Here is a 25,464-nt window from a genome sequence, read left to right as displayed (position 1 = left end):
ATAAGATTATATGGATACCTCTGTAATACCAGTAGATTATTTTGCTATTTAGTAAGAATTTCCATGTTTGTTGCTGTAGGTCACAGGTTTTTTAAAAAAGGAGCTATGTGATAGCTTCTGAGAGGAGACACCACATCATGAGAGTAATTGAAGGCTTCATCTTTGGTGTAGGAGTCTTCTTCCAAGTGACAGAAGCTGCTTGGGAAGGGGAGTGATATAATGGCACAGTGCACTGACATGGGGAGATTCCCAAGCTAGCACAGTAGCCGTGTTACCGTGGCTCTCTGCCCAGATTAATCGGTGTCTCTTCAGGGTTAATTAGCACTGTGCATTGTGCCATGCAGATATAGCCTTAGCAATTTCCTGTAGCAATTACGAGATCTGATGCCAGTAAAATGTACTAAGTTTAAATATTGTTTTTGGCTCCTTAATGGCTTTCTGACCAAAAATACAGAACATATCCATTAGGAAGCACTGTCCTTGCCCCTGGAAATAGTACTTTCAAATACAATCTTTTTTTTGTCTTCTTCCCAACAAGAGTTTAATAACCCTTCTGGTGCTATGCAATGCATCTTTAATTGACTTTGAAGTGTTTGACGCAACATCTGAGACATATCTCAATATGTTATCCAGGCATGTCCTTGCAGTTGAGGGGGCTGGTGTTTTTTCAGACCAACATAAATTCCTCTTTAGATAAGTGAATCTGGCTGTTATCTGTTGAAGGGAGGTGCATGTGTTGGAGGTGTGTGTGGGAGGAGGTGTTGAACAATATTAAAATGGAAAAGAGGAGAAGATGGAATACTCTTGTTACAGATCTGTGGAGAACTTGTCAAACGAATACTCATACGAAGTAAGTGGACTTTCCATGAAAAGTCAGTGAAGCCCTGTCTTTGGGGATTTACAAAATGCCTGCTACATATCAGTCTTTGTTTAAATGTAAAATGCTACCAAGGTTAAAACTTCATGTAAAATGCCAAGCTTATCAGCAAATTTGCTTCCCTTGTATATGTAGTCTCGCTGCTTAACTCTTTTAGTATGTGTTTGTTTGTATTTCTGCTTTTCTTCTACTTATCACGCAACTGTGCTAATCACTAAGTCAGTTTTCTGTCTGGAACTGAATTTAGATTGACACTTGTAAGGCAGAAATAAGGTCTTACAGATGGCAGTTTGGAAGAAAGGTGACTTTTGGATACAAGATATATAAATGGCTTATGCATGTTCAAATTTTGCTTGCAATATTATATATATATTTTTTAAATCCCCACTGTCAGAATGTCTTCTAATGTTTGGTGTTTTGACTAACACCTGTTAGGTGTGGTTTTTTCTTTCCCTGAGGGAAAAATGGGTGTGCCATGTAACGTTTTTTGTTTTGGTTGGGCTTGGATGTGTAGGAGTGAGATGACTGTATATGCATGTATGTTGTGATTTGTTTGGGGTAAAAAGCAAAACTGAAGCATTCTTTTCATCTGGCACGGAAGTTGGTGATGTGTGTGATAAGTCCTAGCCCCCAAAGGATTTCTGACCTTTGTTCAGCCCTCTTCTCTGATGAAAGAAACTTCTGTCACAGAAGGTTGTTGTCACTTGTTCAACTTGGAGCTTGAGTCACATCCTAGCCCTGGTCTTGGTGTTGCACAGTTATTGCGCTGTCAAACTCAGCACAGTACAAATTGATCTGGCTCAGGCATGGATATAAACACTCATTTTAGTTGAATTGTCCAGACTACCAGATGAAGAGTTTATGCTGGCAATGGGAGGACAGGCAAAGATGAGATCTTTTGGGACAGAATTGACCCATGAACAATCTTTACACATATCATGTGGACACAGCACTTTTAATATGGTAGTAGGAGTTTATTGTGTCCTTGAACCATGGGCCTGGGTGCATAGCTACTGTCCAAATGTCTTGAAAATGAAGGTTGAAGTCTTGAAGTGTCAGATCAATGTTCTTATGGGAAGCTGCTGTGACCTCTTTCCGTAAGAATACAGAATAGGAGGTTATATAGAAATACAGCAGTTGTGGGAGTTCATACTCAGTATGAATAAAGTTCATATTTTACATAAATAGCTGAATATATAACTAAACATACTGGGGAAGTGTTAGACAGGAAGCAATGGACTTCTATCTGCTAGGGGTCATTTTAGAGCACTGAAAACTATTTCAATGCTGGCCTACATCTCTACAGGCGTATGTACTTAGCTTTACAGTAAGGCGACACTTGGGGCTTTTGGATTTCTTATTTTTTAATAAATGATGCAGTTCTGGTTTATCTTTGTAAAGTGTAAGATCTCCCAGTCAGTTTTTCCTGCAGGATCTCCCCTTCTGCTCTCCCACAGACAGACTTGTTATTTCCCTTCAAATGCTGCTTATTTGAGCATGTGAAGTCAATTACTATTGGGCTATTTTAGGGATTTATAAACAGTGTAGGATTGGAAAATTGTATGTGTTTGGGGCATTGGTCTGTAACTTGCTTCTGAGCACCAATTAATTTATTTATTAATCTATAATAATCCTTTAATTCTTGCCTGTTGTGACTCCTTTGTATTCCATTAAGCCCACACCTATGTAGGTTTACAGTTTGGGCCAATTAATTGTCTTGTGTTCCCATACCAAAGGTTTAGGTTAGTTAATTAAAATCTGGGTGTAAATAAGTGAAAATAGCCTTCAAAACTCTCTTGAATAGCCATGCTAGATAACTTATATCCCTCCATACCTGTCAGATGTCCTAGGAACATCGCTGTATACATCTGCATTGACATCTGCATACAACAGGTCTTTAGCACGGCCTCGGGGTATGACGGACTTCGATGTATCTGCAAAGTGGTTGTGAGGCAGGATTTATAGGTGCAAGGAACAGTCTGGGCCTCGGACACCTGGGAAGTGTGGTGTCTCTGTATGGGTGCCTGCCTTTTGGGGAGGTTTGTTAATTTGAGGAATTAAACAACAGGTCAGCTGGAACTGAAAAATAAATGTCTAAACCTTGGTGAAGGAACGTTTTAGATTGAACATCTGAATTGTTGTAGAGGAAAGGAGAAAAGAGTTGTCTTACATACTGCAGTGGTTCAGACGTGAACTTAACTGCAATTTTGAGTGTCTTCACTCAGTAAGGGTAAGAGTATGTGCAAGTCCTTGCAAGATCAGAGCTACAAAGTCCTTTTTAGGAAGATGAGACAAACCAGATGTCCCTTCTTCTCTGCAGCCTGTGAAAAGCTTACATGTATCTTTCATGTACATAGACATCCTGGATTACACAGTACTACTTCTTAGCTCACATGGGGCTTCTGTTGCATTTCCCAGCTCAGGTTAGTAGCTCGAGTTGCAATTCCTTAAACATTTACTGTTGCGTTTCAGCAATTGGCATGGTTGGTGTATCCTGACGTGCCCAGGGCTTTGTTTCTGTGCATTCACACAGACCGTTGTTTGAACAAAGAGGATTTAAACTGAGAAAGCAGTGCAGGGTGCAGCATGCTTTCTTTCCAGGGTGCTGTAGCCAAAAGATTGTTTGCTTTCTGTGTGCATTTCACACTGGAAGCCAAAAATGACTTAGTCTTTCCTATCTGTGATTATTGGTAATTTCATGATTGGCAGCATGGCTTTACCTGGCATTTGCAGTTCTTAAACATGCAATATATTGCTCAATAGGTGCAATGAGTAATTTGTGTTTTTTATTTCTATCTCTTTTGTGTAGGATGACTTTCAGGTTGCTGGACGTGCTGTCAAATGCTGAAGTACTGAACTGAAAGAAAGCAGAAGACTGGCACGTTTGTTACGATGTTTTAAGGTAAGACATGATTTCTTTTGCTGGGGGGCAATGATATGGGAGTAATAAAAGCCATACTAATATGAAGTCTTTACTCCGTGTGTTAGACCCAACTACTGGTATCTGAGTTTGGGCAAAATTCACTGGCCTCATCAAGATCAAAGTTGGGGCAATGAAGATGTGCCTTGTCTTCTTTTCCTAAATTACTAATTCTATACACTAAGTGCTTGTATTGCCTTTCTATTAGTATGTCTTGGTGTTTTACTTAATATATTAATAATGTTTTAGTAATAAAAAGATTTAGTCTTCCGTCCCTGTGGAATGTGCGGCTGGGACGTATGTCAGGCTGTCCAGTGAAGACACTGGAAAAAATACGGGTAAGAGAAACTGAAGGATATAGAAGCTAAATGCAACTGTAGTTTGAAAAATGATCACTGTCCTTTGACTAGAGCTGCTGCTACCGTTCTTTTCACTAGTCTGCTTTAATTCTGTACCCATCTGTCTGGATTCGTATCTGGGTGGTCTGCTCCCTTGTAGTGCTGCTGCTGCTATGTATCACTATGAACTGTAGACCAGCTGAGGACATGCTCGTGCAATGCCAGTGCACGATATAGTCTGTTTTCACTACAGAGTGATCTTGAGTGACTAGGAACTGGGTGCAAGTCCCTGAGCTGGGTAAGTGTACGTGGAAATGTCTGCACTGCAGAACCGCACTCGCATCTGTGTTCAGACTGGCACTAAACCTTCTCCTGGAGGTCAGTGAGATTTCAGGGTATGTATCCGTCCCGTATTTCCTTCAGTCGTCTGAGCTGCTCTGTGATTCTTTCCCAAAGAAACGTGGAAACACGCATTAGTCCAGCCAGTGGCTGGAGGTAGGGCTGTGGAAAGGTACAGCTGTGCACGGATTTAGCCTGTGAAGTTGCTGGGTTCCCAGTCTGAATAGCAGCCGTGCTGGGGATTTAGGCTGTCTTGGCTTTCTGGAGAGCTCCACCATGCTGGAGAGAGAGGGGCCCCTGTGTAAATATTAAAAAAACACAACTTTTTAAGAGCAACACCAAAGGGAGGAGCCTGAATTAAATCTGCAGTAGAGCAAGCCCTGAGTGCTGGTCCCTGCCTTAAGGATCTCTTTTTGCTACGGATCCTTGGATTCGCTCAGGTTTGACAGCTGCTGTTTGAAGTGACAGCTGACTCCTGTGTTTATTTACTTTCAGCGACTGTCCTTCCCCACCCTGTTACGTGCACTCCAGTGCGCTGCAGGTCCCGGTGAGAGATACACACACCCGAAACTGAGCTCGCCCCTCGAGGAGCAAAGACTTGCTCTCTTGGCCGTTCTGGCTATTTAGGACATCTCGCTGCGGTTCGTTTTCTCGTGCTGTCTTAGCTGCTCCGATCAGAGAGAAGCCAGGCCGTGGCGGCCGACTTGTTTGCGTTTTGAGTCTGGAGAAAATCTGGTGCTCGCCGCCGTGTCCTTGCGTTACCGACTGCTGTCGGGGCAGGCGGAGGGGCTGCTGAACCTGGTGACGCCGAAGCCGCAGGGGCACGAGCCGCTTTTCCCACGCGGCAAAGCTCAGCCTGTGCGGCGAGCGGGTCTCCCGCATCGCTCGCTCTGGACGTGCCGTTCAGCCGCGGTGCGTGCGCGCGTGCGTGTGCGTGCGGACGTGCACCCGCCCGGACCCTGCTGGCTGCCCCCTCGGCTCTCCTGCGCAAACCTCGGTGCGCTTCGGGTCGTCCCTCGATGGGGCTTGTTTGCTCGCTCCGACTCGCCGGGGCTCTCGCTCTTCTGGGCTTGCAGCTTTTTCTTTGCTGGGGAAAGCAGTTGGAGGTGCCATCCTGCACGCGGGGTGGGGGAGAGCAGCCTCAGATGCTTCTGGGCCCCGAGGTAGGACCACGGCTGGCAGCGGGGAGAAAGGCTTAGAATAAGGCGAAATAAGGAAACTTGTTGTCACTGTGACTTTGCCCCGGTTCTGTGTGCGGCTCCGTGCCAGGGCCATGCCCTGGCTGTGGAAATGTGCTCCTTCAGCCAAACCCTGGTTTCTGAGTGAAGGAAATGCAGATATGGGCGTAGCGGGGCTCTCAGGTTGCCCTTGCAGGTCCCCAGACCGGGACGCTCAGCGCACTAGGACAGGTGTCAATAGATGGTGGTCCCACCTCGGCCGTGTCACAAGGCTGTGACTGCAGGGGAAAAGAGCAGGATGAAGAGATGAACGTTTGAGGCGCTGTGAATTTAAGTGCCCCCTGTGGACATACTTGTCTTTGCACGTCCTTTCCCGAGTAGCGTAGCAAACCATCCCGTTTTGTACTGGAGTCGTGCAGGACTGCGACTGCGTTACAGAGGAGAAGGGAGCCCAGGCTTAATGTCGATAGACGGCACTGAAGAGAGGTGCAGCAAATTAAATCTCAGTATGCTGAGGCTTTTTAATTATCACGTCTTTGAGCAGCGGGCCCATTTTCTCTTCATAAAACAAGACATTTGAGGATAGTGTATGGCCGTAACTGTATGTAACGCAATAAAGCTTCACTGTGTTCAGGGCTTCCCGTTTTGTATTTGTACAGATGTCTGCCCGTAGTAGGAGGCGCCACTTAAAAATACTACTGAGCGCCTCAGTGCTTTGCCTCCAAGTGGCGAAGTCAGTGTTTGGTTGGAGCAACGCGCTCTGCAGAGAGAGCCCAGGAACGTTTTGGGTGCCTCTCTGCTTCCGTGAACACCGTCCCCCAGCAGCTCGTTAAAGAAGTGCGCTTCTAATTGGGTGTCAGACTTTGGAAAAGTGAGATGAGCAGTAGGCTTCTTAAAACTGATTTCTGCGTATAAAGCCGACGTTGCTTCAGTGGGTTTGCGTTTGGTGTGTTTCAAAGCTGTGTCCTGCAGCCTTGATTTGGTTGAGGGTTTTAGTTCAGGCTCATCAGACTTTAGAACAGCAGCTGTGCATTTCACAGCATGAACTCAACCTACTAAATCTGAAAAAATCTCTCAACAAAATCTTGTACTTTTGGTAAGTTAAAATAAAAATACCCAGCAGTTGCTTTCCTTAGCTAAGTCTTAAGCTGCAGGTTCTTCAGACTTCTACTTATTCATGGGGGAAATGGATTTTTATAACAAATTAGATCTCAGTACAACTTGATCTGGAACAGTTTCTGCCTGTAGGACAGAGCATACCGGTTCTGCTTTCGCAGGGGTTTAGCGTAGAAGCAACTTCACCAAGTGCTGGGGGCTGGTTGCCCCCTGCACAGTGTTGAAGTGAGAAGATTTACTCAAGTCTGGCTCATCACTTTCTGAATTTCCTAAGCTCACTGGAGTAGTTCAATCAGATTTTTTTTTCATAGTAATCAGTGGGCTATGAGGTACTTGTATTTGCAAAGGGGACCTGTTTTTGAGGAAAGCATGCCTGTTGCAAATAGGGTTTAACTTTGCTATACAATGATCAGCACCTCCAGCAGAAAATGTTACGGGTCTGCAAATCCAAAACTTCAAAAACCATTAAGTTTTCTCTCCACACACACACCTGTACAATAAATTCAGTTGTGCTTTTTTTTTTGGGGGGGGGGGGTCAGATGTTTCTACTTGACCAATTTATAACAGATGTGGTTCAAGTCCTGTGTCTTGCATCCTTCATGCTCTCAGTTGCGGTTGTGCTTGTGTACACCACAGAGACATCACACTGCTTAGCCACGGCCATACGACATCCCCCCCCCTTCCCACATCGTAAGAGACAGGCAGGGACTTGATCTTGTCGTGCCAATTACCCAGAGACAGCTGGAGCATCCTGTCCACGGTGGTGAGCTGCTTATAAAAAGGCTATCGCAGACCTCATAATTGCCAATATTTTTTAAGAGGGAAGCTGGGCAGCACTGACTGTAAAAGAAACTGCAGGAAGAGTTTGCAACGTGACCACAACTCACCTCCTGGTGGTGCTGCCATCCACGTTCCAGGTGGTTGCACCTAACGCCAGGCTCCAAACCAAGCTAGTGGGAACCAAAGTGGTGCTTTGGCTACTGTGCAAGCATCCTGCCTCAGTAGAAGTGACCGATGCACAGACCTCTCAGCTACATCCTTTCGCTAATGGCTGCCAGATCTTTCACTCTGTGCTCCTTAATGCTTTATCGTATTGCTATGCGTTAAGCATTTAGGACATGCTTAACATAACGTACTTAAGTGCTGGGGCTGCTGTGACGCTGAGGGGTAAGACTGACCGAAAGCAGCCAAACTGTGACACACCATCCGTAAGTTTAACTAGGGCTGCTAGACCTCACTTCTAATGTGCTTACTGGTGCCGTAAATGTTATTAAGGAGATTTCAGTATGATAAGTTCTTTATGTTAATAAAAGCATTGTATATGTTTTTCTGATTTATATGACTTGAGAAAGATTAAAAAAATCTATTCTTTGGAGCGATCTAAATGTAAACAAAAGCAGTCAAAACCGTCTTTATTTTTTTAGCTCTTTTGTTGTCAGAACTTGACCAGTTCAGCATCTGTCTTTGGATTTTCTGAGACTGACAGTCAATTTCTAGTACAGAAAATAAATTATTTTCCTGCTTCAGGTTTTAATTTTAATAAATTCAGAGTTTCTAGATATTGCATATATATATATATATATATATAGCTATTTCTCTGCATGTAAGGCACAAGAGTAACTCATCTTCTGTTAAATGTACTTCTACTTTTTTAAAGGAGGTGCTTGGTCCACTAAGAACTGTGGCTCAGCATGCTAATAAAACTCACTTTATGCCTTTAAAATGTTTATTCAAAGTGGCCTGGCTGGCTTACAGTAGCTGTGTGGGTGGACTGTCCTTGAATTTTGTAGACTTAATTTAGTACTACACAATACCCAGTGATGGAAAACAGCTATAAATTGTCTGTGCGCAGCCATGCATTATTGATAAAGGGTAGAATAAGCTCCACAATTTCTTTATTTGAAGTTGTTAGTGCAACAGCTGGCTGATTTGTTAAGGGTTTTTTTCCACATATTGGCAGTGAAATGTCTCTTCGTTTTCAGCTCTGAATTTGGTCCTGAATTTTGATTTGTGTGAGTGTGAAAGCTTGCTTTTTTTCTGATGCAGCTAATTCTGATGGAAATGTTTCCACAGAATAGAAACAAGTTTCATTTTTGGGAGAGATAAGCAAACATAAATTCGACTGTGTGCAGAAGGCAAGGCTTGTTTAATTGTCATAAATATTCAGAAATGGAAAATGGAGCATAAAGTGTCAGATTAAAAAAAGCCCCTTTAATGTACATGATTTGGCACATTTTTAAAGAAAATGCTTTACAGGGAGTAAGGCGTGCTTTGTGATTTCAGTGTTCCTTCAAAGTTTGTGAAAAATTTCCACAGCCTTAAATTTGTCAAGCTTTTTTTTTTTTCTCCTGACATTTATGATGAGTAGAGAGTCTACAGAACATAATTTGCATATAAAACTGTGCTGTAAACTAAACAGTTCTTTCCCTGTAGTTGAACAAAGGTACAATGAGCTGCTCAACAGACTGGAAATTAAAATAAATAAATAAAAAAAAGAGAACTTGCCAGGAAAACTATCAAAGTACTTAGTCTTCCGAACAAATGTACGACCCAGAAGATTCTTTGTGTGCTATAATTCCTGGAATGGGAGCTTCTTGCAGATTATTATTCTAATATGGTAAGGGGAATGTACAGTTTGTGGCAAACAAATACTGTCTTGAGTATGGAATAATTTATTTCCCTTTTTCATCTGCGTGTGCGTACATATCCTTCCGTAGAAGCATTACAGACCTCTATAGCTTTTTTTTTTTCTCCTTTGCGAGAGTGTTAAGGATAGTAAAAAGTATGAATGTACTTGATCTTCACAAGCTATATAGATGTTTGTTATGTTTTCCTTTGTTCTGTGGAGAATTGTTGTGTATTAATTTAGCTTTCTATATGATTACTGCCTTTTAAGGTAAGGAATCATTAAGGAATGAAGTAATTAAACTGGTTGTGTAGTTTCAAATCAGGAGGCAGTAAAAGCTAAAAGGGAGAGAGAGGACTAACATGATCGTCAGAGGCTTGCTGGAGATTTACATTGAGAATAACTCATTCTTCAAAACTGATGGAAATTGTGGGGTAAATCAAATACAGTGGCTATGAATGATTAAAATGCAGAAGTTATGAATTCTTATTGGCTTTTTAAATCTCTAACTCCTTCACTGCTAATATAAAATCATTTATCTTAAAGGGGTGTTGGGGCTCTGGAGATTTAAATGAAAGCATCAACATCTTGAAGTAGATTATTTTGATAACTAAGATCATGAATTTTGCTTGATACATTGAAAGCTGTTGTGGAAAGGAATGGGAAGTTTTCCACAGGTCATCTGATAGGTCTCTGATAATTCATTTGAGATTGGTTAAAGTGGAATATTTTCCTGTAGTTTAAATGTCTCTATGTAATTTAGACCTCATGATACTGGCATCTAAAAATTCTGTACTGATAGAAGCTGACACCTTTGATTTAGTCTTAGAAAAAATACAAACAATTGGGTATTTAACATCCCTGTAAAACACTTCCTGATTTTTTTTTTTTTTTTTTTGGAAAATGTGCAGTTATTTGGTGTGTTTTTATGTGGCAGAACAGACTTCAGCCAGGTTACTACAGTCCTGGCTTTGTTAAGATTTTCTTCCATGCAGAAGATTTGGGAGTGTGAGAATGGCTCTGTGTTTGTGTAATTTTTCTCTGAAACAAAAATACTTTGGTAGTGGAGCATAACTTGAAAGTTCCTGTTCCTGGCATTTAAAAGAGCTTTTTTCTGTGGTATTGCTAGGGGTTATTGTAATGAGATTATAAGAGAAGGAAACACCACAAAACACGAGAGGGATTGATTCTCCTTTTTTGCAGCTGGGCGCTTTCTTCAAACATGAATAGAGTTACTCTTACCTCTTCACTTCCCCACCCTCGGAAGTGAGTTAGAGGTGGTTTGGCAGACGCAGAAGGGCTTACAAGCGATTTGACGTTTCCTCATGGTACTCACGCAGCACATCTGAGTCCAGAGGGGCCAAGCGACCTTCAAAGAAGTGAGCTGGGTTAGAAATCTGCCATGCAACCGATGTGAACGTTGCTTGCTACCCTTCCCAATTCCTGTCTACCCTTGGGAAAGCAATCGCAGGGGAGACCTCGGCAGCAGGAAGGATGAGGTGGTGGGAGAGAGACCGGCCACGCTCGAGATATGGGGTCAGCTGCAACAAAGTCTGTTTCCTGTCCCCTCTATGTATGGCTTTTAAAAATACACGTTTGGGTAAAACTAGCGTTTGTGACTGTAGCCACCTAATAGCCGCTGCATATGTTGTAGGAACGGCCCGATGCAGAAGGGCCTGAAGGTAGTTGATACAAAAACTGAGATTCCCTGAGGGAAAACACTGGGAGACGTTTTCTACCAGCGTGAGGTAATGCAGAGTGGTAGGTGAGTAGTAACGCAGGCGGGCTGGGCTGTTGAGCACATTCAATCTGACAGCCATCCATTAAGTTTGAGGTGGTATCTCCCGTCCCTTTTCAACTGCACCAAAATATAGCACGTTAGAGGGTTTTTTTTGTCTTTTTTTTTTTCTTCTCCAGTATAAAAGTTAAGGTTTTTGGGGTATGCTTTGATTATTTTTGAAAGGTAGTGCATAAAATGTTCTCCTTCTGACAGCATGGGGTGGGAGGGCAGAGCAGAGCGTGTGTGGTCGCTCCCATCCCCACCCAGGTGCAACACCAAGCGCTTTGACAGTGACAAGTCCCAACCTGCTCTCTTGTAAGGGAAAGAAAACTCCTGTTCTTGCTGTTCTCCCTTCTCCAGGTACAAAAAGACATATAAGACGTGTTTGGGTGGGACGAATTTCAGCAGCATCCTTCAGGTTTGATCGGTGCTACAAAACCTTGTCCTGGTTATAAGGTGGACGCCTTTGTGCACCGGTTGCCTCACTGTTTGAATCTGCAGTGCGGCGGCCCGTTGCCACATAACCAGCTGAAGCTTTGGGTGGGATTAGTGCTGATTATGAAACCTACTTCTGCTCCTATCTGCAGTACAAATGTCAGTTCCTGTTACTAGGCTGCACGATGCATATGTTGTTAGAAAGCCACAAGTATATCATAAAGGATGAACTCTTCTTTTTTTGTCTCTCTTTTTTGTTGCACCTTGTTGCCCTCCCCTAATTTAAAAGGGATTTGAATGATAATGAATTACATGCTAATTTCAGTGAATTACCATGATAATAGTGCTGTTACTTGCTCAGAGGGCTTCTGGGTGACAGAAATTGATTCATAATGAGATCATTTAACAGATTGACTAGATACCTAGACCCTCTCTAACTTTCAGCTGGGAGAGTAATGAATTTTCTGCAAAACTTGCTTTAAGTAGGGCTGTGTCCTTGACTGATGTCTATAACCATGATAACTCATCGTGTTTTGTCCTTCTGGAGGCTGCTGTTGATCTGCTTTCCGTAACCACGTTGGTGTGTCCTTCCTTTTGCAGAGGACAGGCCAGTTTATAACCCTCTCCCAGCAGCCACTTTCGTTGGCTGCTCTTCCACGGTTTCCATGAAATGTGGTGTACCAAGGCATGTTACCCATCTGCCGTGTATGCATATATTTAGCCTCCAGGTGCTTTCCTGGTCTCTCCCCCCTCTTTCCTCCTCCCTTCCATGCTGCTCTTGCTGAGGTGTGCGGGGATGGCTGCACAGATTCTCCCAGTGCGCATCGATGCAAACATGGTTAAGTTGTAGGGAAGATAAACACGTGTGGTTAGAAGCGTCAGAAAAGTTGCTGGGTAGATAGAAACTAAGCTGTGTTGTTTGAGGAAAATTGTGCCTCCTACTAATTACAAAATAATTGAATAAGCAATTAGTTATGTGTTGTCTCTGTGCTCACTTTAAGTATCTGAAACTTGATCTGTTTTTAGTGCTGAACTTTGCTTTGAAATGGAAAATAGAGTAAATAACTATTGGCTCTAGTATGTTTCTAAGATGTTTTTTGAGGTTCTTTACCTTTCCTCTTTCCAGTTTAATCCAGAAATTCTTGTGCACCTGGAATACCAGGCTATAAAATGCAGAATTTTGTTTATATTAGTTTGTTTATATTGTTCTAGACAAATAAACTATATTCCTGAAAGTTTTCTGTAGTACATCTATAGGAAAAGCAATGTGTGAAGGTAAGGTTAAAAAATGCAGAATAGGTTTTTGCAGCTGGAGAACTCCATTTTAAGGGGACATCACGAATGACACAGATCTCTGGTATAATGTATCTTACACCTGAGGAATTTTCCCCCCCAGTGGTTTTGCGATAAGTACAACTTTTCAGGAGTCACCTTGAGATGGAGTTTGCAGTTTACTTTGGAATGAAATCGCAAGTGACGGTAGCGGGTTTTGTTCCAGCTTTCTCTGCCTGCTTTGCCTTGGCCTCAAGTGTTTTGACATCATTTGCTGCTGTGTTTTCTCACAGTGGCAGCAGATGAGGCATCCTCAGCTGCTTACAGCAGTGACGCCTCTGCAGCGGGAATAGACGTATCTTCCCTGATAAAGAAGGGTGCAAGGGAGAAGATGCATGGTATTACTTCCCAAGGATCTGCTCGAAGATTCAGACGCCAACAACGTGCCTAGCATGCTAGTGAGACCGAGGCACAGCGCTTTAAGAGCTTTATAGCTGGATGTTGCAGCCAGTTCTTTGGGGTGTAAAACGTGGGGGCACCCTCAAATGCGACCTTTAAAACTGACTTTTTGCAAGGGGTCTGGAGCTTGAGTCTGTGGCTCCGTTCCCCGGTAGCTTCCCCCCGCCATGGTGTCTCTTGCTCCGTCACTGGTGTCACCTAGAGGGAGGACGAGGGGAGCAAGGGCCTCCTGCAGTTCGTGAGGATGGGGCTGAGCAGGGTCTGGGTGCGGGGTCGTGCGCTGCTGCTCCAGCCTGCTCTGGAGAGCTGCCGGGGAGCAACTTCTTTGCTCTCTGCAAAGAGACCGAGCTTGGTGCTCCGAGTCCGTTACCACATGTTAGAAAGGGTTTTGTGGCTGAACTTAGCAGGTCATTCCTGTGAATGTCCTAAATCTGTCTGAGTGCTATACCCTATGTGCCTGTAAATTGTGGCTTATCAAGAAACAGCGCTTGTTTTAAAAACAAAAGTTGTCATTATGACTTTTTGGATGAAAGGCTGATAGCTACCATGCTTAACATAGTCCTTGAAAACCTCTAAGTTAATTTCCTGAGAAGTAAGCAAGTAATGCTGCCTTTCTTTTATTTTTCTGAACCATTTTTAACTCCACAATACCTTTAAGAGTGTGGGTGGAAAATGCATTTTGATCGTATTTGCAGCAATACATTTCTGAAGTTAGTTCTCTACAGTTTTCCAGAGTTGCTGGAAAGTGTCTGAGATCTGAAGAGTAAAAAAGCTCCTGTGCCAAATTTGAAAGGGTTGCAAGATGTCTCATCTTAAATCTGTCCTCAGGAAAGGAGGAATTATTGCTTGTTGTGGTCAAATTAAAAATTGTAGGCGAGGAGGGAAGCTGTTTTCTGACAGGATAATCCACATTTGAGAGTAACATTGCTATCCCAAGCTTGTTTCTCTGCCACATCACTTCAGGTTGACTGCTTCCTTTCATTTTGCTCCAATTTCTGCAATAAAAAAATAAGTACTGACCTTCATCTGCCTTAAAAGAAGAAAATGGTTATTACAGCAGGATTCTTGACACTTTAAAAAGAAGTGGAGAAACCAGGAGACGTGCCTTTCAGAGTTATAATAATTGATGGAATTTCTGTTCAGGGAGGAGTTTGGCTTGTTTAGTGCAATTTTGGCAGCAGAAGTATGCCTCTCATTATCTTAGTGTGTATGTATATATATATATATATTTAACTTTTGTCTGTGTGCTGTAAGGTCCTTTTAAAGTTGCTTTTAGACGTGGCTGAGATCAGATAAAGCAGGTAAGCATAGATTTGAATGCATAGTAATGTCGCTTATTGAGGTTGGTTAACTGAGTTTGGCTTTTAATTGAAAATGCTTAGGAATAAAAGATCAGTAATTTTTTGCAAAAATTGAATCTACTTTAGGACAATGCAAGCAATTATTCTTTATATAAAAGGGAGGATTATTGAGGGGTTGTGTCCCTTGCTAGGTGTCTAAATCAACTTACAGTCTAATACTGATCACTGGGTAATGCTTGAACTGTATTGGAAATAAGCTTTCTCTTCAGGAACTTAGAAGAAAGTGCTCAGAAGTTCAAGGAATCTTGTGGGCAAATGAGCCTTACAAACACAAGAGAACTTGAGGACATGCATGGGTAGCAAACTGTGGTCCGAAGGAGTAAACGTACAGCGTTCAGAGAGGAAAAGTGGCTTTCTTCTCCTGATTCACTCTGCTGCCTTGAGCAAGTCCCTTCGCCTCTTTCGTATCAGGCTTGCCCTCAGGAGAGGAGTATCTACTTACCTAATACTGGTCCAGCGTTAGCTGAATTGCTATCCTGTCTGCACAGCATTTTTTGAACATGCAAAAGGATTTAAGTGTTAAGTGTGCAAAGATTTGTATGAGGGCTTTTGAGATGGGTAATTGTTTTTTAATTTCAAAATTGCTAATATATTGAGCAACAGATGCTGCATATCCCAGACTTTAAGAGGAATCCTGTAAGCATTATTTCAGCTGTGAAGAGCTTCAGAGGTTGACTTTCATACTCCCTCTTGTGTAGGTAATTAAAGGTTGTCTCAGTATTATACTAAAAAATCTTTTATTCTTGGGTAGGGCACTTCTGAAAAGGGTCTCCGAGAGTGATGGTGCAGATAATTCATTTAAGTCAGGTATGAGCTGACTGCAGCAGTTGTTATCCAGAGAACTTAATCTCCCGGTGCACGTGCTCTTCATACGTGAATAATAAATGTACAGGCAGGACCACATGAAAAGACAACACGAAAGCCCATAAGGAGAAGACAGGTGCGAGTGAAGGATACGTGGGAGATAACAGGGCTTCAGAGAGCGTGGCAAGCCGAAATGTTTTTCCGCTTGGGGAGACTCTTTTGATGCAGTGTAAGGTTTGCGGCGAGGTATGGACCACAGTGGAAAGCTATTCTTGGTGCAAAGGTGGGGATGGTTTTCTGCTTTTTCCTTGCAGGCCTTGGGAAAGATTGAACACACTTAAGTACTTCAGCAGCAGCCAGCCTGTAAAGAAACTGAGAAGAAACTGATTAAGTGTCTCAAAGTTGAAAAACTGTGTAGTATTTTAATCCAAATAAACACGAAATGAATACTGCCCTTTTTTCTACCCATTTCAGTAACTTTGGGGAGGCGGGGGGGAGGGGGGGGTCAGAAGTAGTTCCCAATCCTGCAGTAATGCTCCGTACCTAGGATGTGACTCACCCTCTTCCCCCCGATATTCCCGGTGAAGGTTCGTGGAAAGGGGTTGTTGCTCGCCTCGGCCCTGCGGAGCGCTCCTCGGACAAAGCGGGAGAAACAAACTGAGCTGTTCCTGAGGAGACAGGTAGCTCACCGTATGGGGGGGTGAAAAAAAGTAGAGAAACAGGTGATCGTGTCTTTCGTGCGAGTTACTAGCAGCGGAGAAAATACGTCCTCAGACAGCTCTGTGAACCTTCTCCCTTAAGCTGTCAGTGCCCTTTTTAAGCAAAAGTTAGTCTGTGCAACTACACATCTGTAGTATTAGCCAGATGTAGCAAGAGTGTGTCAGTCAGTAGTCTGTCTTTGGTCCGGTCAGGGAGGAATTAAAAAAAGAAAGAAAGAAAAAAAAGGTTAAAATTATGAAGCCATTTGACTGATCACTAGTTTTTAAATTCTGAGTGTAAGTTCTAGGAGTATCTTCATAATAATGATGTGGTTAAAAATAGTTTATAGTAGGGGTAAATGTGTTGATATATAGTTAATCTGCACAGCCTACAGCTGTTTTTGTCTGTGTAAACCTCAGTAAATGCAATGATTGGATTCCAGTTACAGAGATAACTTGGCAAAAGCCAAGAGTTGCACTGAGAACGCCAGAACTTTGCAGTAGATTTTGTGCGTTGTTTTGTTGCAGATGGCTTCTGCCTCCTCTGGAGAGAATTTAGGTTTTAAAAAAACGGAAGGTAGAAAACGTCCTTGCATTTTTCCCCCCGTTTTCTTTCTGTTCTATATTTTCACTGTTTTCCTTGCATTCCCTCTACTGACTGCTTGGAAAGGCCTTCTGATTCAATAATTGTGTTGTATCGTGAACATCAGTGCAGCGTCATACTGATGCATGATATTTTGCCAGTGATCCCTTTTAGAGCAGTGAGAAGCGATGAGCTGAAGCAGATTAATAAATAAGCTAAAGGTGCTGTCCTTCACAAAACTGTATCAGTACTGTAGTCACTATTTATACACCATAGCACGAAAAAGTTGTAGAAAAGGATTTTAAGCAATCACTTGACTAATGCAGCAAGACTTTAACTAAATGCTAGTGCCATGTGTGCAGTTCTCGCCTTCTCGCCAAGCGTTTAATTAGACGTCTTCAGTCATTTGTGTTCACAAGACAGGAAAGCACTGATCTCAAAGGTCAGTCTTGATTCTGAGCTTTGCGGTGGATGCTGGGGTGAGGGACCTCCCGTGACTGTATCTCAGCAGGCAGTCTGTTATTCATGATTTTTTTGTGACTATTTCATGTTCTTGAACTTGTTAATGAGGCTAAATAGCTGGATACCCTACTTTACTGACAAAAATCTTATTTACTGAGATAATTAAATAATATGTAAAAAATACATCTTTAGAACTGGGCTACAGGGCTAAAAACTAAAATGGCCTTGTCTTCTCTGTAAATGTATTATTGCTCTTCTAAACTCATGTTTCTGGATAGAGCAGGTATTGCTCTTATGGCAGGCAGGTTATCAGTGCATGGACCACACATTTGCATTGCTCTGAGTCCTTAGAAGGAATAAATTGGGCATCACAGGACAGAGCTGATGGAAGGAGATGGGAATACCAGGAAAAATTCATAGCTGGGAAAACAAAGGAGGTAGGGGTATGTGTGTGTATTATCCATATGCTTCAGCCACCCTTTTACGGCTTTTGCACAGCAAGGAACAGCTATGTCTGTCCATGATCTGATCTGTTCCTGAATGTGAAATTATGGTCTGAATTCTGAAATATTTATGTAGATCGGCTGCTTGAAGGGACTGTAAAACGTAGCAAGTCATATCAATGATGCACAGATGTTGCTGATTCTCTTTTATATTTCCAAACACATCCCTGTTGCTCTCCTTTGTTGACCAAAAAGAGAAAGAATCGAGGCTGAATTTTTGAATTTATGACTTCTTTTGTAATGGGGTGTTTATAAATGCAAATTAAGCCACTCATCTGGGAGTGACAAGAAGAGAGAACTAGGTAGAGGGAACCGTTGTTTAAAGCACAGATACCAGCCAAGCTCTGGAGGGGAGTGGGAATATTAGCAAAAGCTGAAGTTTGACCAGATGGCACCAAACGAATGGCTCCTGTTCTTTCCTCCCACAGCTGCTTCTTCCTGACACTGCAGCACCCTTTCTCCAACCCTTAGCGCAAGCGCCTGTGTGTCCATGTGGCAAACTAAAAGAGGAGCTGATCTAGCTGCAAAAAAATGCAAAAAAAAAGAAAGAGGAGGGAGGCATTTATTCTTGGCTGGAGAAGTTTCCCAGTCCAGGTCAAAGCTGTAAAGTTGTGCCATGGACAGGGAGGGGAGTAGGAAAGTGCGGTGAGCAATGCTAAATGCGACTGTCTACTTAACAGCAAACTAACCTGACAACACAGCAGAAATCTTTTTCTTTTAATGAAATGAATCCATTGAGTAGGACTCTGAGAGCCAGAACCCGTGTAAGGAAGGGGACAGAACTGCATGGTAACAGTCATTTTTGTTAATTACTTTCTCTTTCAACATTTGCTGTCTTGTTTTTCAGACAGAACAATCCCATGAAGCGCTGCAATCTGGGTTGGGTTTTTTTTTGCAAACGCAAGTTTAGTGCTTATGCAATGGACTGTGAAATAAAGTTATTCAGCTTAATTTTAAGAGGCAGTAGTTGTTCATGTTTAAATCCATAAACATACTCCTTTGAGGAGAAGACTTACAAACTTGCCCAAGATCATGGGTTCTTCATTCTTTTGTTTGTTCTAACTAAAGTAACTGGTACAAGTTGTCTTTCACTGACTACAGTTAATCTCAGACATCTCCAACCATTTTTCCTCTGTGTCCTTGAGGAATAAAAGTAAGAACTCCTGCAGAGATTTTTGAAATATTTCTATCTGGGGTACTAGTAACTATTAATGCACCTTAAATCTGAGTGTTTTCTGTCCTTCTGGGGAGCAAGAGGTCTTTTGTTCTGGGCTCTGACACTCTTATACATGTGAAAATGTGCGTTTTTATGTTTGAAAAGAAAATCGACTTTTTGCAAGCGATTGTTGGTATGCCTTTGCTGCTTGAACTGCGTGAGCCTGTTTTCCCAAGTGGTGTTGTGGAATTGGGGAGGAGATTTTGGGGTCGCAGTTGCCAAAGTCATGAGCCCCGTAATAGCTCCGCAGGACACCAGGTTTACGTCTGCCTATATGCAGGAGAGGTTTGTTTCCAAGGAGGAAACCTGCTGATGCAGATGTAGCCTGTGGTGTCCATTAGGTGGCTCTCTGTTTTGGTACGTAGCGCACGCCTTTTAAACGGTGCACAGGCTGACTTTAAAAGGCCATTAGCTTCATTTGTGCCACATCGCAGAGTGAGGACAAATCAGAGGCCGGACCTTCAGGGGTCCTCAAAAGCCAGCGATGCTGGGGAACCGGAACATCTCTCCAGATGCTGCCCTATCTCAGCTTGCTTTCAGTTGCTATATCCTGAGAAGGTGAGATAATTGGAAGTAGCGTTTTTGTCTGCTGTAAGGCACTGAAAAATAATTATTCCATTTCATTCTGAAAAGTGCCCTTTCTCGTAAGAAACCGAAAAGATCGTGAACGTGCTGACAGGGATTATGACTCCTTCCTAAACTGAGCAAGGCTGCTGCAAATTTCAAGCTGCTCTCTTGCTTGCCTTTTGAATTAAAATCATGGAAATATTTTGGAAATGAGGAAAGCCTCATTCAAAGCAGCCGGTGATGTACGTGCCTTTGAGCATGCAGATGCGCTGGGGCAGCCATTCTGAGCAGAATAATCCGTCCCGTTCTGTTCCTTGAGCCGTTAATCCTGGAGAATAATGATTACAGTTCAAGTAGCTGCTAATTATCACACGCTGTTATGTGCTTCATCCGTGATGGTTAGGCTGGTTTTTAGAGGGGACCCTTCCTTCTGTGCAAGGCAAGCGCTGCTGAAGCTGCGTATCTCAGAAATTTGTGGAAATCATCGGGTAGCGCTGCAGATGCTGCTCTGAAGATCGGTGGATGAGGGGAACAAGAGGTCAAGGACGTGCACGATCGCCCTGTGAGGCCGCAGCAGTATGGCACAGCCTCGGGCGTTATTTCTTCATGTTGCGGATCCCTGCTCCGGGTTCGGTGCCCGTGGGAGGCCACGGAGAAGCCGTGAAAGCCCTGACGTGCTCGTCGGGGACGAGAGCCCGCGGGTCGCGAGCTGCGCTGAGGCAAACCCTTTTTTTGCAGGGATGGGAGGGAGGAGCAGCACAAGTTTCTAGCCAATTCCTCATCGTCCTGGTGAGGATTAGTTGCACAAGGTCAATTTGGCTTAAACCATGCCCAGCGTCTTCCATGCCCACGCACGAGCCCGCCTGCCTGCCGGCACGGTGAGCTGGTACAGGGAACTGGAGACTGTGCAGATGAACTTAACCGGTGCTTTTATTTTAGCAAACATTCGCATTTTACACTGAATCTGCTGTGTCTTCTGTGACAGCCCCTGCAGATGCGCACTCCGTTTAACACTGCCGAAATGGTTTAAGTGCCAAAAGGCAGCGTTATGTGCTCTGTGCTTATTTGATTCTCTGCGTACGATATATGGAAGTATAATGAGAGTTTGCTATATAACTTCAGTCACTGCAGGCTAGCAGTTGACAACTATTTCCCTGCCTGTTCTTTTTTTTTTTTTATGAGAGTTTAGTGGTTTCCCAACAGTGTTCTACTTTATGCTTGAGAGCATTTTCATAAATCTTTATTATAAGCCTGTCCCCAGGTGCATATAATGTGTGAAAGAAACAGAAAACTTTAGGCACACGGTGATCTTGGGAAAATGAGTCTAAATTGTGATTGTCTACACAGGAAAGATACTTCAGCTGCTTAGTTGTGCTTGGGTGGGGTGAAACTTGTGGTTTCTTCTGTTAATGTTGTTTACTGCACACCTGATCCTTAATAAAGGGAGTTATCTCTGGCAATATTTGGACAACAGCAATGACTGATCCCAGAGAAATCTCCTTGCCCATGTGTTGCATTAGACTCTACATGTGTTTATGTGTCCCAAGTTTTGAGTAATGAGAAGGTTGAATGTTGCATCCTAACAGTGTCTGTAAATCTGTTTGTTGGTTTTCCATCAATCTTTCTATTGTGTCCTGGTATTAATGCATAGAAACACAACCTGTTTCTGAAACGGAATCGAGGTTTGAAACTGGGCTGTAGGGATTCAGAAGCACAGTTCACTTCACGCCGAAAGCGTTAAAAGCAGTGAAGTGGTGGGAAGGTTCCCAGAGCTTCTGACCCATCCGTATCGCTGTTGCCAGAAGCGCCCTGGCTGGGCAGAAGAAGGGGAGTGGGTGGACCTTGGCGTTCATTTATGGACCCATTGAGGCTTGTGGGCCAGGGCTGCAAGGAAGTTCGAGGTGCTGTGGTACCTCCCCCGGGCTGACGAGCATCGCTGGGCTGGATCCCAGCGTGGTGCTAGCAATCGTCCCCGAAATGCCACCGAGCCCCTTGCTATTACGGCAAGTTTTCATTAATTCTCAGTGGTGAAGGCAGTGCTGTCATAGCATTTTAATATCTTTCCTAATTCCTGGTGCCTCCGGAGCCTGGACAAAGGTGTGCACCGAGCGTGCACGACAGCCGGGCACAGGCACTTTGAGTGTTTGCCCTCGCTGTGGTGTCACCCGTGTCTCCTTCGGCTGTGCCGTGCCTGCAGAATGAGCCTGGAAGCGTGACAAGAGGGAAGTGTAGGTTTTTCTTATCATGGCATTATACTTTCTGTTAAGCACCGTGTTCTTATGAGTGCAGCAGTTGTGCTCCCAGTCTCCCGTACGCCACGCTGCCTCCTTTGGATCCAGTGGGACATGCAGGTGGGACATGATGTACACGGGTCCTCTCAGCAGGACCCACTGAACGTGTTACTGCCCCGGGGGTTGTTCTGCGCACGCCTTCGTTTTTGTTGTCCTGATGTTTCCAGCACCTCCTAGCAATGTCTGCTGTGCATGGAGCGTCAGCTGGTCAGGAAGCTTCAGTGTTTCCGAAATGCTCTGAATAAGTCTAGGAAAGAATTACAGCCCACAGGAAAGATACTCCATGTGAATTGATTGTCAAATATGAGGCCACGACCAGGGTTTTGACTCACGTGGAAATAGGTTGGTTCTTAATCTGTCCTGCACTGCATTGTAAAAAATTGTGCTGTTGTTATTGCATAACGCTAATACTGAACAAATCATTCTGCTTTGGTTTCAGTATCCTGTGCAAGCAAATTCGTGTAAGGATTTGGATGAGTGACTCATTAATATCAGAGTCTTCTGCTAGCCGCCGTGTCTCCTAGTGCAGAAACCACAAGGGTCAAGCTGAGCAGAAGGGTGAGTGTAGCTGGGTTGCGTAAGCTTGTACAATAAACACAGTTACTGAATCCAGCTGTTTCCCCCCAACATGTGTGAGAAGGACGCACCTACCGTCAGGAACGAGCATCCCGTGCTGCACACCTTTTCGTGCTTTGCTCATTGTAAACGCGCGTGAACAGCCTTTTAAGAAACATGTCGAAGGCTCTGCTTTTTGAATTTCTGAACATTTGGGGCAGAAAGCAGCCCCAGAGGCTTGGGTTTCCCTTAGGGCTCTGCCCGCCCCTTACCCAAGCCCTGGTGCATGCAGCAGGGCGGCTCAAGGGAAAAGAAGGTGCTGCTGGACGTAACCCCCCGCGATACGCGGCTCAAAGCGAGCGAGGAAAGCGGAGAACAAGTGCAGCAAGCTCCCGAGGCTCCCGGGAGCCGCTGTGGCAGGCGTGACGGGACCGTGGCAGCCGTTTGGCAGCGGGGGCCTCCGTGTTTTTCCCAAGAGCCAGCCCGCTTGAGGATGGAGCTGTCGGCTCTACCTCCGTGCATCTGCATGAGTATGCCCTGAAGGATGTTCTCTCTCTGTCTCTCTGCTCAACAGGATGGCCTCCTTTGCAAATACTGCTTTTCATAACGTGCTGCGTGTATAAATAAACCATGCTAATTAGAAAGGTGAGCAGATTTCCCTCTCATCCACCTGGGAAGAACAGATTTTCCACGCAACCTGCTGTGGGTGTGAAAAGGGCTTTTGTTTCCTAGTCACTGATAATCCCTGGATTTGTTAGGCTTCTCTCAAGGAGTGTGCAATGTATATTAGGCATTCCTTAGTAAAATGCCCCGTTTGTAGGCGAACTGCACCCCCACCCCCCCAAAACAAGTTCTGTCTGTGAGCACTCTCGCACAACCTGATGGAGAGCTACTCAAATATTTCCATGCCTTTGAAATTTGGTTAGCAATTTTGGATAAGTTTTGGCATGTGTCTGTGGAGATAGGATGCAGAACTTGTACCTCCTTTGAAATGTAGTTCCAAGTCACTTGGAAATGCTAAATGCTGATTGAAAAAACAGAGAACTGAAGAACCAGCTGTCTGGAAAGCTTTAAGAGAAATGCAAATTCTTTATACTTAGGCTCTTTCCAGAGTTACAGAATTTAGCATGCATTTGTCCCTAAAAAGATGACATTAAAATACTTAAAAAGAACACAGTCGTTTTAAACCACTTCTGTTAATGCGGCCAGCAGAAGAAACTTGGACCTTAGTTGTGCTTTCTCTGTATCGCTTTATTCTGTCTTATTTATGTAGGTGTGGCTGTACTGGATCAGATCAGGGTCCACAGAGTTCAGTATGCTCTGACAGTGGCCAGAAAAAGATGCCTAGGGAAGAATATACGAACAGGGCAAGCACATAATAATTTATCCTCAGAATATACTTGACCTCCAACAATTTGTGGTTCAGAGCTTTCCCAAGCCAGAGGTGGTTTCTTTGTCTTTTAATAGCCCTTGGTGGACAAATTCATTGTATTTTTCTTCCATCAGTTTTTTAAAATCTGTGTAGACTTTTAGCACCTTCAACATCCTGTGGCAAGGAGTTATATAGGTTGCCTATATGTTGTGTGAATATACCTCGTTTTTATGTTCTCTTTCTGTCCTGTCTTATGTCTCCTACTTTTTGTTCCTGTTCATCCTTTTAAAGCCACATGTTTAATATCGCTTTTTGTTAATGGAATTTTCAGTATGGATGCAGACTTTTGAAATTACTAGTTTTGTTTTTATACCCACTGGCTTATCTGAAAGAGATTGAAAATATACAGAATTTGTCCCTCCTGCCCAAGCTTGTATTGACAGCTGAGTACTGTGAAAAAATCTGTTTTTTCTTGCTATTGCCAGAGGCTTGCCGCCTAACTCTTGGTCGAACTGGTAAAAAATATGATCATGGAACTCTTAAATGTGTTTTTTTTTTCTACTTCCATTTTGAAGTCCGTTGAGTAATTCTAGCCTTGAAAGAGGAGGAGGAGAGCAGGAATCAAGGAGATCCTGTTCTACCCTTGCATACTTTAATAGAGAGGTGAGGGGTTTTACATATTTAACAAAGACTTGCTTCTTTTTTTCATGGTGTTTGGTAGTCATTGTTTGAGTGTGAGAGAGGAGGAAACATTAGCGTCTGCCGGTAAATTTCCTCTGCCTCCTGGCTGCTCAGGTTTGGCCTCTTGCTTGTCACGATGCCATCAGTGTCGCCGCTCGTCAGCTCGGTGCAGATGGCGAGACCTGAATTTCGAACGTGGTGAGCTGGGCGAGGGCGAGCACTGAGCCTCCCTTCCTCCCCGACCAAAAGAGTGCTTTCTCTCGCCCCGCTTTGCAGCTGATGACTTTTTTAAGCAGGACTCGCTGGCGGGGTGAAACTTCCTTTACGAGCGCCCTTTGCGCGCAGCCGGCGAGCGCTGCCCGCCTGCGTGGGGCGATCGGGTGGCAGCAGCCTGGCTCCGGCTAGCCCGGACCTGGCACAGCAGGATGGAGCCGCGGATAACCCCAAAGCCTCCTAAATTCACGGTGATAGCGGACCGCTTGTGTCTGTCCGGGAGAGGTTATCGCCGTGGCCCCGACAGCTGGGACGGCCGTCGCGACTCCTTTCGGGAGGTCCTCTCAGTGACCTTGATGTCTTGGAGATCGTGCCCTTAGCCTCCACCCCCCCTTACCTTTCAATAAGTTGGGAAAGGTGAGTCTTTTCTTTTTTTCCCCCTCCCCGTTTCTTTTCAAATAAAAGCTCCGCCGTGGGTAATGGATCTGTTCAACTTGAGACAAAGCGTCTCTGTCGCTGAAGAAAAACAGAACGGTAAATACGGGGGTGACTGCAGCCTTGTCCGCGTGCGGTGAGGCTTGGTCTCTTGGTCGCAGCCGTGGCTGGATTTATCCAGGGGCCGTCAGTGCTGTGGCCTCGCTTACGTTTCTTCCCGTAGCGCCGTCCGCTTTTCTGAAGTGAACTTTCTCCTGTTACCCAGTGGAAAAGCTTTGTAGTTCCACTTGAAAGGACGGTGCCGAACTGGGGCACGTCCATGGATTAAGTGGTGATCTAGCCTCTCAGCGCTGCTTCAAAGTGCAGGTGAGCAAAGTGATGCA

The 25,464-nt window shown here is 44.0% G+C and overlaps 1 protein-coding gene across 1 annotated transcript in view; it reads left to right on the top strand.

The window, feature by feature from the left end:
- Positions 1-3,741: 3,741 nt before the first annotated feature.
- Positions 3,742-25,464, top strand: part of KANK1 (KN motif and ankyrin repeat domains 1) — a 97,602-nt gene continuing 75,879 nt past the window's right edge. Inside the window, exon 1 of the mRNA XM_067316054.1 lies at positions 3,742-3,779. The gene's annotated coding sequence lies outside the window, so the exon portion shown is untranslated. The remainder of the gene's footprint in view (positions 3,780-25,464) is intronic.

This window comes from Apteryx mantelli, chromosome Z (genome assembly GCF_036417845.1).
Source record: "Apteryx mantelli isolate bAptMan1 chromosome Z, bAptMan1.hap1, whole genome shotgun sequence".
Taxonomy (NCBI): Eukaryota; Metazoa; Chordata; class Aves; order Apterygiformes; family Apterygidae; genus Apteryx; species Apteryx mantelli.
This window is presented reverse-complemented; position numbering and strand designations above follow the sequence as displayed.